Genomic DNA, 18,615 nt, shown 5'->3' on the forward strand with positions numbered 1-18,615 from the left:
AGTTCAAATGAGCGCCAGGTACTTTAATTGAAAAAAAAAAATCTAATGCAGAACTACTTGAATTTCAACTTACTGCCACAATCCTGATTTTATTACATGATTTATTAAAAATTAGCCTGACCATCATCGCTCCTTTTGCTAGCATTTTATGTGACAGTATTGCTTCCAACACACAGTGTTTAAGGGTGTCTCCTGTTCTACTTATTCTGCTACTCTTAATTACTACTTGTACCTCAGGAAAGTAAAAAATATATAAGAATAAGACTGATGACAGCATTACATCAGACAGTGCCAATTAATTCACTGACTTCCAAATTTTCTACTCATTTATTACATGATAAAGGACATGGTTTAATAGATTTTATAAAATATAAATGTTGGAAATATGTAATATATGAGCCGTCTGAGGTAATGATCAGGTTCCTCAAAATGATGATGGTTTCAATTCTAAGACGTATGCAGGAATGTGACGAGACAGTCCTTCACTCCTATCCTTGGAGAAGGCGGTAGTACTCTCATACTTCTCCCACTGAGGAATCACAAGTTCTTGGTTTTAAGACAACTTAACAAGAGCTAGAATCATTGAAAGTAGCACACAACGAGTGTTATCTGCTCAACAGATCCCAATTGTTGACAAGGCTTTTTTGGATTTATCTTAAAAATCATATCTTTATAGCTTGAAAATACCATGCTGGTTCTACCTCCTGCACTTCTTTTTCAATGTGCTGATTTCTCTATATTTTTAGATTAAGTCAAATTCTATTAAAACATGGAGATTAAAATCTCAACTAGAATTTGGGAGATGAAAAGCTTTACTACAATCTTTACACAAATAACCAAGAATATTAGTAATTTTCCTAAGGATAAAAACTATGTCTATGTAATATATATAGTTATACACTGTGCATTTTGAAGAAAAACTAAAGTTAACTTTTTATTCAAGGAACGGTTCTAGTATGGAGTGGTGAAAATTGTTTGAAGTTTCTTCTATGTCAACACTTATTGTAGACTTGTGTTTGATTTTACTATTTCTCTGTGATTTGTTCTGAGGAAACTGAAGAAATAAGACATTAGCAGCAGTAATTTCTAAATCCACCATGTCTCACCTAACACTTCCTATCTTTGTTCCCAAAGATTTCTTATAAATAAACAGATTTATATATCTATATCACATATAAATTATACCATATTTTTAAAAATCATTCTATCAAAATAAGAATGAGTTGCATTAACAAGTAACATTCAAGAGACTTTTCAAATAGAATTCAAAAGAAGGGACAACTCAAACTTGCATGTAATCAAAAAACAAAAGGTAAGTACTAATTTCAGAATTAATTATGCTGAAGCATCTTCCGAAGCTTTTATTGCTAAATGAAAGTAGCTATTCTTTTTTAATGGAACAAGACCAAGCAAAAGTACTTCAGCTAAACTGTTTCTCAGAGAGGTTCAGATTTCCTTGTTTCTTTGCCTTCATACAGACGGAGTACATAAATCCATTATTTTAGGTAAATGCTCAGGTTTAACATTTCAAGGCAGTTTCACAGGCAATGCAGTCTATTTTCAATCATTTGGTTTGATCTAAAAAGGAACTAAAAGATAAACAACATCCTGGAAGGTACACAAAAAATTATGAAGCTAATGACTCTGGGATGGATTCTGTATCAATTACTCGGTAGTGGGATTTGAGACGCCAGGCTCTCAGCATGCCTTCTATCATATTAATAATAAGCAACAGGTGGCTCAAGGGGGAAAATGATAGCACTTCATTTCTCCACCACCTCCAAAGTCATCTTCATAAAAATGAAATTGTCTTACTGAAACGGCAACGCTGAGAACCGAGATAAGCGTTTCAGATAAATCATTTTTATAGTCACATATATTGCAGATATTTCAAAACGTATTTGCTTCAAGTATCTCCTAAGTCCTTTATTTACATTTGCATACCATTTTCCCCAGAGATCACTTAAGAAGATCTGAAAATATGAGTGCTGTAACAACCCACTAGTCTGTCTCTATACAGTTTGGCTGCACAAACTGTAGAGTACTAAGTTCTGCAGTAAACAACTCAACTTTTCTCAATACTTTAAACCAAACAAATTCACAAACTGCCCAAGTGTGGACCGGTCACCCTTAATAATTCAACAAAGTAACTGAAGCAACGTAAGAGAACACTAACACATTAAAATCTTAAAGTATGTTTCAAGATGAAAGCCCAAAGTTCCCTTTTAAAAAAATTTAAACAGCCAAGAAATTAAAAAAAAAAAAAAACTTGAAATTTGAAATATTGTTCTAATACTGAAAAAATTTTCAATGTTCCCCCCGCCCGAGAGCATGCTGAACACATTCTCTCCAGGTTCATACATATCTCACTCTCCAGCTTTTTTGTAAATATATACATATATTTAATATATATATATTAATATACATTCAAAACAAACGCCTAAGAGTTTTTTTCTTTATAAGAGCATCCAGTTAGCAATAAAACTAGGCTCTGCTTTGTTTCTAAGACAGAGCCCTCATTCAGTATTTCATCATTGTTCCTCCTGGGTGCCCACGCACCAACCAGCTGCACCTACACTTAAAGTCAAAATGACCATTTTCTGCGGATTCCCTCTCCCAGGCTGGGCTCGTCGGCTACTTCCTGGCCCAGTGCAGGGCTGGGGGGCCGGGGGACCCCAAGTCGCGGGGGAGCCGGGGCGGAGGCGAGAAGTTAAGGCGCGCGGGGCTCCGCAGCGGGACCCCGCGGGAGACCCCCCGCCAGTGCCCAGTGCCGCGGCGCGGGCCGGCTCCGGGTCGGGCCTGCGGGTGTCCCTCGGAGGGGCTGGGACCTCGGAGCCGGGCGCGTCCAGGGGACCCGCGCCGCCAGCCCTGGCCGCCAGGCTCCAAGCTGAGGGGCAGGCTGTGGCGGGACCGAGGGGCTGCGACGTCGCGGTCCCGGGTTCGCACCGCGGGCCTCCCGGCGGGGTCCGCACAACCCCGGACGGACGGAGCGCCGCGGTGCTGGGGCTGGGGGGGGGAGCCCACCGTTTAACCCTTTCCTGGCCGACCCCCGCCCCACCTGCCAGCTTCCCCTTCGGAATGAGCCCGGGTTCCAGAGCCTGGCGAACGGGTTCTGGATGACACTCGGACCGGATCGGCGATTTTTACGGCGTGAGGGGGCAGTTCAACTTCTGCCGACCGACCGGTGCGGACTGACCACCTTCCCACCCCCGGGGAGCCGGGCGTCCGTCAACCCCTACATCTGTCCCTCTCCCAGCGGATCCCTCACTGGACCACTCTGCGCACGGCGGGGATGGACCCCGGTGACTTTCGGCGCATCCGCTGCATTTGCCGGGCCCCGGAATCGCACTCAAAAGTTGGGAAGGTGCAGCCCGCACTTTGCAAGCCTCGGGGGGCTGCGGGGGCGCTGGGCGCCCACCCACCCTCCCAGCCGGCCCGGCCCGGCGCCGCCAAGTTCTCCCCGGCGGGGCGGCGGAGAGCGGCCCCGCTCCGCCCGAGCCCACTCCCCCACCCCAGCCGTGCCCGGGGACGGGGGTCGTGGCGGTGGGGTGAGGGGGGCGCGCAGCACTCACGTCTCGGAATTTGTTCCACTGTCCGACTTCCTTGTCATACTGAGAGATGGTGGTGAGCCATTGTTTATCATCCAGAAAATTACCGCCGTCCGAACGCCCCCCGGCCGCAGCCTGACTGCACCAAGCCGCTGCACACACGCACAGCACGGCGGACACCTTGAGCATCTGGGAGAGGAGACACAACCGGGGGCGGGGGCCGGGGTCAGCGGAGGGGTGCGGGCGCCGCGGCGGAGGAGACGAGCGGGGTCTGGGGGTGAGCGGGGGGCATGGGGGGCTCCCTCCCCGCAGACCGCACGCCCACGCGCGAGCACGCAGGGGTCGGGGGGCAGCAGCCCCGCGCCGGCAGGCGGCCGCCTCCCCGCACCTCACCTTGCGGAGAGCCGGGACTGCGCTCGCAGCCTCCCGCTGGAAATGCAGGCGGGCGCTGCTGCCGGAGCCGCCTCACGCGCCGCCGTCTCCTGCCGGCCACTCCGCGCCCTGCGCCCCGCGCGCTCCGCAGCCGCCTCCCCCCGCGCGCCGCGCTCGCGCGCGCCGACTCCCCGCGCTTCCCCCGCGCCCTCCCCCGCCTCCCCGCCCGCCCGCAGCAGCCCCGGCCTCCGGGCGAGCGGCGCCGGGCGCGCGCGGGTGCGGGAGCTCCCGCTCCGGAGTCCTCGGCGGCGCCCCGAGCGCGCCCCGTCGCCCCGTGGTTGCCCCTACCGTGCAGGTGCGAGCGAGAAAAGGCAGGGAGTGGGAAAGCGGAGGCGAACTTGGCATCGCCGAGCCAGGATCCCCGCGACTCGCTCTCCTGCCAGCCTGGGCAGACTCTGCCCCTGAAAGCTAGGCCACATGTAGGCGCTTGGGAGCCCTGCTTCATTTCAGGAAATACAAAGTTGGCCGTGAACTTCTAGCTGGCTGAGCACGAGCCTAGACGGTTGGAGGGATTTTAGGGTTTGGCTGTTTTTTCTTGTTCCTTGGCGAGTGCGTTGGACGTTCTAGAACCTGACTCAAGGCTGAACAAGCCTCCCGTGTCCCCCCTGGGAGAGGTAAGCAGACCATTTGCAGCCCTTGAACGCGCATTTGACACGACACGACCCCCCCCCCCACCATCTTTGACAACATATTAGTTTTCCCTGCCTTCTCTACATCTCCCAGTAAGCCAGAAGGAAACCAGTCATCAGTTCCCTGCAAGGGGAGCGCGACCAAGACTCTCCCGGTACTTAGAGTTTTAGGGCAAAGTGAATAGCCCATGTAAATCCAGAGGTTTCTGGAAGCTGAAACACTGCAATAATGTTATGAATCTCGAGTGGACTTAATAGGTTTTTCAGGCAAAACTACATCTCCCAAAGCTAAGAACCGCACAGGTTTCCTGTAGCTTCCCAACTTCAGGAGCTACTTGGATGGCACCAATACCATCTACTCCCGTGTTCTGTGAGGTGACATTTGTCAAAATATGTTAAAATAGCAAACACAATGAGTAATAGTAATTTCAAGTTTCGCATCCAGGATGTTTAAAAATGTAGCATACATGATAGGAAAGAAATGGCTATTCAACTCAGAAAAGAAGTGTTTTCCTCAACTTTCCTATTTCTCTTCTGATGAATTAGAGAAAGAAAAACACACACACACACACACACACACACACACAATCTATAGCAGAAACCCACAGAATCCCTGGTTGATAGAAATACACACAAGATAACTGTCAGGACACTAATGTGTAAATTCTCCAAGGACATTTATATTAGCTTGGTCACAGAGCTGTGCTGTGTATGTTAGCATCTTTGAGATCTTGCTTTGTGCCTCATTAAGATAATAATAGGTTCATCCTCCACCATCACTGCTACTGCTGCCCTGGCCCTACCTGTTTAGCCCACTCTTGCCTCTCCACCCCAATATTTGACAAAGTCCTTTGTTCTCAATTCAATAAGAATAGTTCGTTGTATTTTAAAATCTTATTATTTTATCATTTGAAGCCAACATGGAAAACGTAGACATTGTTCCTTAGGTGAAGCCCTACTGCATGGAGGAAGTCAGTACTTCTTCAATTAAAAATAAGCCTCTACCTTGTATAACCTACCTTTCGAGAAGAGGTATGCTATTTGCCATGAAATATTTGATGAGGAACGATGCTTTCACACACACCCTCTTCAGCATCCATTATGTATTTTAGCATAAATATATGATGCCATCTAAGACTAACATTCACTTTGAGAATTATGGAAGCACATATATTTATGTTTATATTCTCCTCCACCAAATCGTTGATGTGCTTACTTCCAAAATTTATGGAAAATGCAAATTATTTGGAGGCAGAATTTTTTGGAAGGATGCATAGTTTTTCCATTATGCACTTTCCATAAGCTTTTAGAAGACCCTTCTTATTTCATTGCTTTCTCTGAATCTTTTCACATCTGACTTTCGCTAACAACTTCCAACAAGGCAGCTCCATGAGGACTGCTGATAAGTGTAAAAACTTGTTTTTGAAGAACAAATAACAATTATTTTCTGAATCTTGTGGGGGTGGGGAAGCATCTCATAGAGCATTAAACTCCAGATCTGGTAGTAGATAAGATGTACAAGCAAATCACAAATATGAAATTCTGAAGCAATAAGAGGTAGGCTGGGCCTATTTCCTTCGAGGTTTTGTGGCTCTGGGATGGTCCAGGTCATCCTCCACTGATCCTCAGGCCTCTCCTACCAAAGCCATTGCCGCTGTCTAGGCAAAGTGACTGGGAATGTGGGTAGAGAGTGAAAGTCTGAAGTGTAGTGTTGGGATGCTACTGATCATGGGGAAATCTTCTCTGCATGTTTCTCTGTGTGACCTAATGGGTCTTCAAAGACCCCGTCTTGAACATTTAAATGGTGCTCAGATAATGGACACTTGGGATAGTTAACACCTTGGTTATGAGTTAACACTTCTGTGGGAATCGATTGAAAGCTTACTAGCAGCAAAACACAGCAAGGCACAATAGGAGGAGAGGAATAACATGAGAGGTAAAACTTGGCAGGGTTAGAAATGTTATCTCTGTAGGTGCTTCCCAGTTGTACTTGCAGCCTATAGGAAACTGGAGATGTAAAAAATGTAAAAAGAAAAGAAATAGTAAGAAAAAAAGTCCCAGAAAGTAGAATGTGGTATGTCAGGGGAAGGGGGTAGATTAAGATCCTGACACCATAAAAGTAAGTGGCGGGTCTAGACCTTGATCTTGTGTACCTGTCATGCTTAGCAAAATTAGAACTCACCGCAGGACACAAGTCTTCAGGTTCCCAGCCCCGTCTCTGTCACTTCTATCATCTTATGCAGAAATCATGGTTTGTATACATTTTAACTAGTGGATACTGGGGCCACTGTGAGCTTGAACTCTACCTCTGTATTTATTTCTTTATCCTTTTAACTCTTAATCTGGTAAACATTTAGGCAGTCCATAACTATCTATTCTTGAATATGTGCAAGTCACTTTTGGTAGGAACTTTTTAATTAAGTCCATTTCTTCTCTAGATTTTTTGCTCTTCATCTCTTCATTTTCAGATTTGCCACAATTCTTTTTTTTTTTTTTTTTTTTTTGACAGGTAGAATTATAGACAGTGAGAGAGACAAAGAGAAAGGTCTTACTTCCGTTGGTTCACTCGTCAAATGGCCGCCATGGCCGGTGTTGCACTGATCCGAAGTCAGGAGCCAGGAGACTCTTCCTGGTCTCTCATATGGGTGCAGAGGCCCAAGGACTTGGGCCATCCTCCACTGCCTTCCCGGGCCACAGCAGAGAGCTGGACTGGAAGAGGAGCAACTGGGACTAGAACCTGCGCACAAATGGGATGCCGGTGCCGCAGGCCGAGGATCAACCAAGCGAGCCTTGGCGCCGGGCCCAGACTTGCCACAATTCTAAAAAGAGAAATACTAAGCATATAATGGCATGGGGTCCATTTATAATTCCCTTGAGATTGGATTTATGAAGATTTTAATAGAATTTCATTTCTTTAAATTCATATGTGCACATGCACACACACATACACACACTTAGCTGTTTTTCCCAGATTACCTTCTCCACCAGTGTAAAAGCATACTAGTCTTGTGTTTCCCGGCTCCCAGGAGGATATGTAGGAAAAACCCAGGTGGTTCTGCAGCTCCTATGGACCAGCGCAGAGCTGGGATCTTTGCACACAGGGCCTATTTTAGTCTCCACCATGATCCCATGGCTGGTAAGAGTACAGGGGTGGCTTTGAGTCTCTGTAGGGTTCTTGAGAATGACCATACCACACTGCTTCTTGATTTTCCCTCTCTCTCACCCTGTAAGCTGTGGATCAATCCCTGCTTACATTCTTCAGTTCTGCTGTTCTTGTATCTTTCTTTCCTCACCTGTTGCATGTTTATTTGTCTTTATTTCAGTAAAGGCTAGAACCATTCTATGATTAAAATCAGGAAAAGAGCAAGTGGGCAATTCAGGGAGCTTCCTAAGCTACAACAGAAGTCACTCCACTTCCACGCTGAGCAGTTTAGTCCCTGTCTCAACTGATGACCCTGTCCCCTAGGCCCTTCCAGGTCAGCAGAAGCAAGCCAGGAGCCCTGTGAGAAGGGAATTGACTAAAGCTGCCTCATTCTCATGCAAAAATGTTTGCTAGTTAAGCAAATGTCCATCTTCCCATTTCATCCAGCTCCTGGAAGGTAAAGGGAGGTGGACAGTAAGGGGCTTCCAGAGAGTCTGACATCACCACAAGCTGTGGTTTAATACTAAATAAGGGGTCCTAACATCACTACTTGATAAATAAGCTTTATTAATAACACTACTTGAAACATTTTGTTATAAGGCTAGACTTACATTATCTGATCTGTAAAAGTCAATTATCCAGAGTGTTGTCTTACACAGACTCCATCTATGAGCTTAAATTAAGCATATGAAACAAAGGGAAAAATAAAGCAAAATACCAAGTATTAAAAATCCAGGATCAAATTAAAGATTTGCTAGTCCCATCATAAAAACCTATCAAGAAGGAACATTCTGTGTCCTCATTTGGAAATTTAATTTGCTGAAATAATTTAAGTTTTTTTTTTTTTTAAAGATTTATTTATTTAAGGGCCGGTGCTGTGGTGTAGCGGGTAAAGCTGCCGCCTGCAGTGCCAGCATCTCATATGGGCACCCGCTTGAGTCCTGGCTGCTCTACTTTAATCCACCTCTCTGCTATGGCCTGGGAAAGCAGTAGAAAATGACCCAAGTTCTTGGGCTCCTACACCCACAGCTATGCAGCTCTGGCCTTTGCAGCCAACTGGGGAGTGAACCAGCAGATGAAAGCCCTCTCTCTCGCTCTCCCTCTTTCTCTCTCTCTCTGCCTCTCCTCTCTCTCTGTGTAACCCTGCCTTTCAAATAAAATATTTATTTATTTACTTATTTGAAAGGCAAGGTTACACAGAGAGAGCATAATGGATGCTGGCACTGCAGGTGGCGGCTTTAACGCTATGTAACAATGCTGTCCCCCATTTAAGTTTTACAGGTCATCTGTTCTTAACTTAGTAGAAAGCAGCAGTAATCACTAAGACTTATGTTGGGAGAATTTAAAAACATACAAACGAAAAACCGTACAGGAATCACTGGAATAGGATGTTAACATGCTTTTGTTTGTGGTGTTAATGTATCTTTGATTTTTACAAATGACCCCACTTAAACTCAAAAGATGTTAAATACCTAATTTGATTTAGCCTTCCTGTGATTTAGCTTCATCAAAAGCATCCAGTTGGTAAACAGACTCTAAAAGCTGTAGGAAATATGAGAATTTCATCAATGAGTTCAATTACTGTAATTCTTAACATTTAAACCAGAGGGCTAATTAATTGTTACTAAGAAATAGTGGACAGTGGCCAATAAGCAAATTAATTTTTTTAAATTGAGATATTTTTAAAGAAAATCTTTTTAATATAATGAGCATCAATTATAACTATGCAGATTTTCTTGAGGAGTGAAAAGTACTGATTAGAAAAAGGCAAAAAAAATGAAGAATATTTTAAAAATAATTTTATTCAGAGATATACAAACTTTTACTAAGGTTATTTAATGTAAAAGTGTTAAAAGAGACAAAGAAGGGCACTATGTAATTATTAAGGGAACAATTAAACAGGAAAATGTGATTATAGTAAATATATATGCACCTACTGTGAGGGTGCCTGGCTATTTAAAAGAAATGTTAATGGACCTAAAATAAGACATAGATTCCAATATAGTAATGGGGGACTTCATCAACCACTTTTATCAATGGACAGATCAACCAGAAAGAAAATCAACAAAGAAACAACAGAGCTAGTCAACGCTATGGGCCAAATGGACCCAACTGATATCTACAGAACTTTTCACCTCACAGTTGCAGAATACACACTATTTCCATCAGTGCATGGAACTTTCTCTAAGATAGACCATATGCTAGGCCATAAAGCAAATCTCATCAAATTAAAAAAAATCAAAATCACACTACACGTCTTTTATGATATAATCAACAAGTCAAGAATCTCTAGAACACGTGCAAACACATAGAGACTGAACAACAAGCTCCTGAATGAACAGTGGGTCATTGAAGAAACCAAAAGAGAAATAAAAAAATTTCTGGAAGTGAATGAGGATGACAATACAAAAAAAAATTATGGGACACAGCAAAGGCAGTATTAAGAAGGAAGTTTATAGCAACTGTTGCCTACGCAGTTAGGGTCAGGGTTAGGGTTAAGGTTAGGGTTAGGGTTAGTTCTCAAGCTATTGAAGACAATTAAAATGGCAGGAATCCTCACAAACTCTTTCTATGAGGACAGTATTACCTTAATTCCTAAACCAGAAAAAGATACAACAGAGAAAGACAACTATAGATCAATGTCCTTGATGAACATAGATGCAAAAACCCTCAATGAAATACTAGCTAATCCAATCAGACAACACATCAGAAAGATAATTTACCTGCAACAAAGTAGAGATTATCCCTGGTATATATGTATGTTTCAACATTCGCCAGTCAGTCCATGTGATACATCACATTAACAAACTAAAGAATAAAAATCATATGATTATCTCAATAGATGCACAGAAAGCATTTGATAAAATGCATCCTTCCATGATGAAAACTTTAAGCAAATTGAATATAGAAGGAACATTCCTCAACACAATCAAAGCAATTTATGACAAATCTACAACCAACATTTTATTGAGTGGGGAAAAGTTGGAAGCATTCTCACTAGTATCTGGAACTAGACAAGGATGCCCTTTTTCACCATTGCTATTTAATATAGACCTGGAAGTTTTACCAGAACATTAGGCAAGAAAAAGAAATCAAAGGGGTACAGATTAGAAAGGAAAAAAATCAAAATATTCCTATATGCATGTGACAAGATTCTATAAATTGGGAAACCAAAACACTCCACTAAGAGACTACTGAAACTCATAAAAGAGTTTGATAAAGTGGCAGGATATAAAATTAACACACAAAAATCACTAGACTTTGTGTAGACAGACAATACCATGGTGGAGAAATAACTTCTAAGATCAATACCATTCACAATAACTACAAAATTGAAATTCCCTGGAATAAATTTAATGAAGGAGGTGAATGATCTCTACAATGAAATTTATAAAACATTAAAGAAAGAGAAGACACAAAAAATGAAAACACCTTCCATGTTCATGGATTGGAAGAGTTGATATCAAAAAACTATTGAAAAAATCTGCATATTAAAATGGCTTTTTAAATACCAGAGGGGTTTTCCATAATCTCATAAAGTTTACTCCTCACTCCTCCTTCTGTTAAGAATGTGTGTGGAATGAGTTTATTCTTCTACTCAGAATGCTGGTTGGCATGGTTATGTTCTAAAATGGCAATAGAGTTTCCAAATCAAGATCTACAGAGAAATTTTTGTTTATCTCTGAAAATTGTTATTTGCTTATTTTTGTCTGAGTCCCCAGACTTCATGTGAGGTTCTCTATGAAATTATGAAATGTTGTTTTTCAGTGGGCAAAAGCTATCCCAAGTGACACTGAAATTTTTTCTCTGACTTCTATACTCCTGGGTAATGTGGAGCTTCTTACACATGAGGCAGTTGCAGTCAGAAAGAAGCATTCTTGCATTTCTTATTATTTTAAACATTTAAACTATTTTACTTATCTGTCCTTTAATTGATTATATTATGGGGCACTGTGTGACATTTCAATACAAATGTATATAACGTGCACTGATCAAATCAGAGTAACTGACATTTGTTTCTGTCAATTCTATAAATTAATAATTGAAATACAATGAATGAAGGTGAAATCATATGGAGCAAGCTTCTTCATGAACCAATGCAAGAACATTAAAATGTAAGTTGACATATGTAAACTAAAAGTTGACCTCAGACAAAAACCTCAAACAAAGCTGAGGGATGTCTCCATCATGAGCCCATTTAGTCAGTTTTTTATTTCATTAAAATAAATGTATTTTTAATCCATTTTTACCACAATTTTAAAAACATTTAAGATACAAAGAGAGAACCCTTGTGCCAACCTACTCCCCAAACACCCATGAATCCTGTCCTAAGGCAGGAGCCAGGAACTGAATTCTGGTCTCCCATGTTGGGGTGGCAACCCAACTAGTTGAATCATCAGTATTGCCTTCCAGGGTCTGCTCCAAGGGGAAGCTGGAATCGGGAATAAGAGGTGGGCTTTGAACCCAGGAGCTCTTATATGGGACACAGCTGTCTCCATCTGTGTCCTAACCACTGGGCCAAACACTTGGCCAACTCAAAGAGTTTTACAACATGAAGCTCCACCCCAGGAAGTCCATGAGCTGTTGTGCCTGAAACAATGCCCCGGCACTCACAGATCTCACATCCAGGAACAGACAGGGATTCTTTTCTTATCACACACCCCCAAGAAAAAGGGGATTTCCTCTGCCCTAGAAGCTCCAGCTGTTCTGTTGCTGAAGCGCACTGGTTTTAATGTGGTTGTAGCCCCAGTCTTTCATAAATAAGCAGACAGTGATAACCCAACACTGCAGCTCTGATGGCAGCAGCCCCGATCAAATCTTTGGATTTGATATGGGGGAGGAACTTGCTTCCCGAAGGACAGAAGCTCAGAGCCTTGTTTTACCCTTGGCAAATGAAAGAGATTCCCACCAAACACAGGCAGCAGAATCTGTATGAACAAAGGAACAGGTCATTAAAGAGACATGGCCTGTGGCCCTTGAAGAATTATTAACCAGGGAAGTATAAAGAATGTGGTAGGGGTAGCATGTCTTGTAGAGGGAAGAGCATAGATGTGATGTGAAAGCTGTGAAATAAAGTGTTGTTCAAATATTTTTAAATGGCTTTATTATATTAATTTGTTAAAGGCAGAGCAACAGATAGACCTTTCATCTGTTGTTTTGCTCCCCAGATGCTTGCAGTAGCAAGGGTTGGGTCAGACTGAAGCCAGGAGCCCAGCATTCTATCTGGGGCTCCCACACGGTTGGCAGGGATCCAAGTTGTTGAGCTATCACCTGCTGTCTCCCAGAGTATGCATTAGCAGGCAGCAGGAACTAGGAGCTGATCTGGGATGCAGAGATCCCAAAAGATATTTTCACCACTACACCACATTGCCCTTCCTACACATAATGTAGCTATTTTCTGTCATCCAGACTTCACCAATATGGAGACATAAATAAAGTGAACAATGGTATCAGGGGGAAAAATAAGACACATTTCTCTTAAAACATACTCTTCTTTTTAAAAAGATTTATTTTAATTATTTGAAAGGTAGAGTTACAGAGAGAAAGGGGAGAAAGAGAGACAGAGAGATCTTCCATCCACTGGTTCACTCCCCAGATGGTCATAATGGCAGGAGTTGGGCCCATCCAAAGGGAGGAGCCAGGAGCTTCTTCAGGGTCTCTCACATTAGGCCAACTTCTACTGCTTTCCCAGGTGTTTGAGCAAGGAGCTGGATTGGAAGTGGAGCAGTTGGGATTCCAACCGGCACCCATATGTGTTGCCAACATCATAGGCACGGGCTTAACCTGTTATGCCAAGACACTGGCCCCTTAAAATCTATTTTTAGCATAGTTCAACCTAACATGCCTCACTCTTCTCTGTAAAATGTTTTCCAGGGCTCGCTTTCCCCTGTAAATCAAGCAGACTCTTTCTCAACTTTTAGAACGTAAAGACATAAAGGGTAACACAGATTAATAATGAAAACTTTTTTTTTTTTGGTATAGAGACTACTTTTGCTCTTTTTAAATGAGCCACAGTAATTTAAAAGATTTACTGTACTAATCAAGTGCTAGTTGCAATCAACATTGAAAGCTCAATTTAACTCAGATTCTACTCTGAATTCAGATTCTTTTTAAACATTTTTTTGAGAGGGTTGAGGTTTGTAAGAACAAATTTAATTTCTTTACTTGATATAGGACTACTCAGGAAGTATATTTCATCTTGGTTGAGTATTGGCAGTTGGTGGTTTTCAAGGAATTGATTCATGTATTCTAAGTTTTTACTCCTGAGTGTGGAGTTAATTGTTATACTCCCTTATTATCCTCTGAGTGGCTGCAGGATCCACAGTAACAGCTCCTGTTTTATTCCTGATGCTGCTGATTTGTATCTTCTCTGCATGTTTGTCAGTCCAAATGTTTGGACATTTTCCTACATTTTTCTGTTACTAATTTTGATCTTATTCCATATGGCCAGGGCATATACTCTTGATGATTTCAGATCCTTTTAGTTTTTTGAGCTTTATCTTATGACCAAAGATATGATCTATTTTTCTTGCTTTAGATACCAAAATAAACACACTTAGTCTATTAATGCTGAAGCTCTCTCTTTGAGCAACATGTGGTTATGTTACTTCCACTTAGGTTCATTATAAAAATAATGTCTTAAATATTTCCTCTGTCTAATGTGGCACCAAGTTAAATGATGCTATAATTTTTGTTTCAATTGTTGAATGTGATTTAAGAAATTCATGAGAATATTTTATTTTTTATATCCTTCTCCTTTCACATTCTGATGTTCTTATTTCATTTCTGAAGTTCCAAGATTTCTTTTTCTATCATTTGCTTTATCTTTAGAAAACCTTCCCTTAGTCAGATTTCAAAGGCAAGTTGGCCAGTGATCTTTGCTTTTTTAGCTTCCCTTAGAATGCCTTTATTTCTTTTTCATTCTAAAGGGCCATTTAGCAGATGTATAATTTGTTGTTGACAGCCAATTTAGTAGCTGAAAACTGATGTACTCTTTCTTTGTGTCCTGCATGGCTTCAGATATGAAATCCATTGCCATGGATGTGGCTTCTACCTGGTTAAGTTGAAGATTTTTTTGTTGTTGTTGTTCTTTGTACTTTTCTGAAGTTTAGAATGTGTATAGGGTGGATTTCTTTGGATACAGTCTGTCTGATGTCAGTTCAGTCTCTGACTTCTGGGGGAGTGTTTTCTTTTCACCTTATTTGGGAAGTTTTCATCCCTTATTCTCTTCAGCTGTCAGCATGTTCTTTTTAGTTCTTCTTTTGATTCCAATAATATGAACATAAACTCTTCAATTTATCTTCTCTCTGTAATTCTTAGTTTCACTGAACCTACCCTCTGCCATCTTCACTTTACTCCTGGACCCATCCAGTGAATTTTAAATAATTATTATTTAAGTTCTTATGTTTTTTGGATTTATAATATTCACATTTTCATCTAATTCTTTTGACAACCCCTATTTCTTTGCTAAGATGTTATATTTTTCCTTTTATTTCAAGAGAATTTGTAACTGCTTGTTGAAATATTTTAATGCTTTTAATTATTTCTGTCAGCTCATTAAAACAACCACTTTATTTTGGTATTGATGTGGGTTGCATTTCTCATTCTGTATTTGACTGGTTCCTATTTAGTCTTCTTTTTCTTCTTTTCTTAAGTAGGCCCCTCATTGAATTATCTATAATGCCAAGTGTATGAGTTCAACTTCCCAAGTTGGTATTGCCAACCCCTTGCTGGCAAAAGTGGAGCATTTATTTATGCATATACTTATGCTCCTTCGTTTATGATGGTATTACTTCTAGGTATATCATAATAAACTGAGAATATTGTAATTCAAAAATTCACCTAATAATACACTTAACCAACCAAACATTTATTAGTTATTTATCTGTGTGCTTACCTGGCTGACTGGAGCCATAGTTCACTGCTGCTGCCCAGTACTAAAGGAGAGTATTATATGGCAAATCACTAGCCTGAGAAAAGAGTAAAATTTAAAGTATGGCTTTTACTGAATGCCTCTGACTTTTATGTCATCCTAAACCTGTCACAGTAAATCAAGCCATCATAATTTGAAAATTATCTGCACTACCTTAACGAAGACTGTAGAGATCTAAGTTCAGCTACTGCTAACAACTATCTTGCAAACACAGCAGCTAAGCTCTTCTGTGGCATCTAGGGGAAGGGAGAAATGGAAGGCTGATTACAATCCTTTGTTGCTGAATCCTATGGAGAAAGTTTAGATACCCTAAAGATCTCTGAAACAAGGGAGGAGGTGGAGACAGCAGTGGTACCTAGCTTCTCCCCGCAGTATCCCAGTCATCTTTGTTAATGCCCGGTCACTGGACTCCACTTTTACCAGGGATGGAGAGAAACTGGAGTGCTGATTCATCCAGACTCACACCCCTTGTTCAATCTCCTGATGTCTGGTGGAGCGGAGGCTCAGATTTACATTGGAAGAGACAATTGGTTGCACATTATCCACTGCTGGACTGGAGTATGGTGTTTTTGGCTAAAACATGTTCCGTTGTTAAGGCATGTTTTTTTTTTTTTTTTTTTTTTTCCTAGACCGTTTTTCTAGATCTTCTGGATGGAAAGAACAAGATGCAGTTTAGGGACTTTTACCTGTTCCTGATAACACTGCTGGTTGGACTCTTCTGCAATGCCCTTTCTGAGATATATAAGCAATGCTTGGGAGCCCAGGAAACTCACCTTCATGTTGATTTTCAAGGGTTAAGGGTCCAAGAGGGTTTAGCTCCTTCTCTCTGTGTTTCTGAGTCTTCATATGCTTATTTTTAAAATTAGATTTAGAGTTTTTTCAGTCTTAAGAGGGAGAAATAAGAAGGAATGGGCCTACTCCAAGTTTACCAAAACCGAAAGAACCTTGACTGATTTTAAGAATTAACTAATTATGTCTTGGAAGAGGATGCTGAGTGCCTAACCTAAAATCCTCTTTTGCCATCCCCATCTGAAATAGAACTACCAAGTTTAAGCTGGGTATATTTTCACAAGTAATACAAGACATTATTTCTCAGCCTCCTGTGTAGCTAAGGGGACAACATGGGTCTAACCAGTGAAGTTTAAATAGAAGCATTCACTGAGACTTCCTTGAAATTTGTCTAAAAGCCAAGGGGCATACAATTCCGCCAAGTATCTTCCTCTCTGCTGTGGGGATAAAGGCCTCCAAGGCTCGAGCTCCAGCAGCCCCTGTGATCTGCACAGCGAGACAGCAACCTGAGTCCCTGATGACATTGTACACTTGTTTCCCTTAGAAAGAAATAAACTTATATAAGAGGGATGGTTTTAAAATATACCTGCAAATGCTTTGGATTGAGTGACTCATGTCTTATAAATAGAATATGGCGGGAATAAAGCTACGTGACTTCCGAGGCTGGAGAATAAAAAGCAGTGCTCCCACCTGGCGCTCTGGCTCCTGTCGACTTTCCCTTTCCTTCTTGTCAGATGTCTTGCTCCAGACCGCTTGTCATGGTGTCATAAGAACACTTGGGAAACATACATAGAAAAGAACAGCAGTCCCGCTTTTGTCCTTTACAGAGGCTCTTTTCCCAGTATTTTTTTTTTTTTTTTTTGACAGGCAGAGTGGACAGTGAGAGAGAGAGACAGGGAGAAAGGTCTTCCTTTACCGTTGGTTCACCCTCCAATGGCCGCTGTGGCTGGTGCACTGTGCTGATCCGAAGCCAGGAGCCAGGTGCTTCTCCTGGTCTCCCATGCGGGTAGCAAACAACAGGTTCCGACAAAAGTGAGATTGAAAAGGACAGAACTTTATTTAAACATTTTAGAGAATGAGCAAGTATCCAGAAGAGCCAGAAAATCTACCTTAAATGCTCAGCTTCCCAAAACATAGATCCACCCAGGACTGCCCTGTGAGGTTTGATCACTCTTGTCACATTTATTTTCCTTATCCGAAAAACACACTCGGAGTCTTTCATGGTGCGTGACATTGTGGAAGTAGACCTGTCTGACAGGGAAAGTCAAGTTCAAGGAGGCTAGAAAGTGTGCCTCTGGCTTCTGTTTTGGATAGACAGGGCTCCCAAGAAAGTCCCTCCAACAGAAGTTTGTTCAAAAGATGCCACAGGGGGCCAGTGCTGTGGCTCGGCAGGTAAAGCTGCCGCCTGCAATGCCAGTATCCCATGTGGGTGCCAGTTCAAGTCCCTGCTGCTCCAGTTCTAATCCAGCTCCCTGCTAATGCACCTGTTTTTCATTTTGTCTCTTTCTGCCTTTTTAAAATTTTGCTTCTCACTTCCATGTCTCTACATTATATGTCTGTCACTACTTTTTATCTCCCAGCAGTGGGTATTTCTTATAGATTCCCTTTGCTTTCTGCTCTTTTTTTGTGTGTGTCCTGCCTCCACTCTCCGTCTTCTCTTACCACACTCCCATTATGCCAGCTTAAGTATCTTAAGTATGCAGCTTAAGTTGCAAACCTCATGGCTTCCTTTTTCTTACCGTGTTTGGTGGAATACACCATCCTGTAGCTTTCCTGATGAGTGTGCAAAGGAAGTAAACAATCTTCAGTATTTCCTGAGCGACTTCTCGCTCTTCCTTCATTCTTTCTAGAACTGCTCATTTGTGTCTGTAACATCCTGAGCCTTTTTAAAGTCTTTGGACAGTTTGTATTGGTCTCTGCATCTTTACGCTATTCCCAGAGGAAGCAATTCCTTTTCTTTCTGAGAAGTCGATGTTCAAGCATTATGTTGACATTTTCCTTTTGGCTATACTCACATAGTTTTCAAGAACTCTCTGTTTCTTCTTACAGTCCCAAACTGTATTATACCCTGTTCTGGACTGATGCTTTTGCAATATTTTCCCCTATATATCCAAGGATGCTAGTTATAGTTTTGGAATTTTT

At 41.9% G+C, this 18,615-nt stretch overlaps 1 protein-coding gene across 1 annotated transcript in view; it reads right to left on the minus strand.

Moving 5' to 3' along the window:
• Positions 1-4,108, minus strand: part of LOC149124832 (rho GTPase-activating protein 20-like) — a 182,198-nt gene extending 178,090 nt beyond the window's left edge. Inside the window, exons 1-2 of the mRNA XM_089301897.1 lie at positions 3,942-4,108; positions 3,573-3,737 (exon numbers count right to left, since the gene is read on the minus strand). The gene's annotated coding sequence lies outside the window, so the exon portion shown is untranslated. The remainder of the gene's footprint in view (positions 1-3,572; positions 3,738-3,941) is intronic.
• Positions 4,109-18,615: the final 14,507 nt, after the last annotated feature.

The sequence above is a fragment of the Oryctolagus cuniculus genome, chromosome 8, assembly GCF_051225735.1.
Source record: "Oryctolagus cuniculus isolate XC-2025 breed Fujian yellow rabbit chromosome 8, ASM5122573v1, whole genome shotgun sequence".
Taxonomy (NCBI): Eukaryota; Metazoa; Chordata; class Mammalia; order Lagomorpha; family Leporidae; genus Oryctolagus; species Oryctolagus cuniculus.